We start from the raw sequence: 1,621 nt of genomic DNA, 5'->3' as shown, positions 1-1,621 counted from the left end.
GTATCCTAGCATAGTGATAGCAAAGTAACTAAGACACAAGCATGCCTTGTTAGCTTTTAAAGCTTCTTCTAAATCTATGATAATGTTAAAACCAAAACATGAATGCACAAATGGCACTGTTGTGCTTTCTTTAAGAATGTACACCTAGGATTATTACTCTAGAGGACATTCTCTTCAGATGTGATTAACAGATACCACAAAACCCTGGGTACCCTCATTTTATTGGAAGGGGAAGGTATGATATAATAATAGTATATTATTGTATCAATGAAAGTCATGAGAAATTATCCCATAAGAGGTGCAAGCAGCTTCAATTCAGAGTTGCCTGGACAGCTCACATGGCTTAGACACAGAGGTCAAGGGAAGCCCTTTGAGAATAGATCAACTCTGGCACGGTCTACAGAGATAAGCAATGATAATTAGCCATTATAATTATTTTAATATATATTTTTTTATTTTGCATGTATTCTGAGTTAGTTTTTGTATTGTCATATATACGTATATATACATATATATATATATGCATATATATTATCTCTTTAATCCTTATAAAAGCCTATGAGGGAGCTTTTGTCTGCATTTTAAAAATATATTGAGAAAAACATACTTTCTAAAGCAGACTTCTTTTTCTTAATGAGAGCTTTGGCAGTGGCTGGAAGAATGGATGCCAGAGTTTATGCCTACTACTCCAACACTGAGGATATAGAGTCTCAAGAGTGCAGAACCAATTCACATGACTTTTAAAAAGCTCTACAAGATCTGACCTATACCTTAGTCTGAATGTTACATTTGGAAAAGAAAAAAGAAATCAGAAGAGGCAGGGTCCAGCCAGCTATGTAAAGCAAGCTCACTGCAGGGCCACCACCTCATCTGCTCAGAAGACCATGAATTCTAGAATTCAAGTAGAGTTTCCCTTATACTATCAGCGTGCCCATTGCTAGTAATGCTCATCTATTATCTTGATTAGACAAGGAAATTCTGAACATATCCTTGCACAAAACTCACCTTTCAGGGGAAACACCATGCTCACAAAGGTGGTTTTCCCAGGGCAAGGTTTGTCCATCACATTATGGATGTGTTGACTCCAGTGATTCCCCAAATGTAAAAAAACTAGCTGCATAAATTATGGCAGTAGGGGACCATGTCTAAGATCCCCCCCCCCATGCAAAACAAAACAAAAAACTCATTGCTTAGCCTAAAAGACAGAAAAAAAAGTCACCTATTTGAACTTGCTGTGGACAAGCCATGGTAACATCTCTTCTAGCATTGGCTGGATTTTCTCCATCTCCACCTCTTCCTCATTCTCTTTCTTCGCCTCTTCTTAGTTCTTATCCTTTCTTCTTCCTTCTGATTCTCTTCATGCATAGAAACACTGGAACATTAAAAAAATGAATATTAACTACAAGTTTTAGGAAAACTTACACAGTAGAGAACTCCTGAGCAGAGTTTTAAACACATCTCATCTTTTTTTTTCTTAATCTTATTTAATTTTTTTTTTTTTACATTCCAGATTTTATCCCCGTCCTGGTCCACCCTCTGACTGTTCCACATCCCATACCTCCTCCCCCCCCCATCTCCATGAGGATGTCCCCACTCCCCTACCCCACACTTGATATGCAAA

The 1,621-nt window shown here is 37.6% G+C and overlaps 1 non-coding gene across 1 annotated transcript; it reads left to right on the top strand.

Moving 5' to 3' along the window:
• Positions 1–997: 997 nt before the first annotated feature.
• Positions 998–1,158, top strand: LOC115030997 (U1 spliceosomal RNA). Its single transcript, XR_003836589.2, has one exon. It is a non-coding gene; the product is annotated as a U1 spliceosomal RNA (small nuclear RNA).
• Positions 1,159–1,621: the final 463 nt, after the last annotated feature.

Source organism: Mus caroli, unplaced genomic scaffold (genome assembly GCF_978045245.1).
Source record: "Mus caroli unplaced genomic scaffold, Mus_caroli_1 scaffold_6, whole genome shotgun sequence".
Taxonomy (NCBI): Eukaryota; Metazoa; Chordata; class Mammalia; order Rodentia; family Muridae; genus Mus; species Mus caroli.
This window is presented reverse-complemented; position numbering and strand designations above follow the sequence as displayed.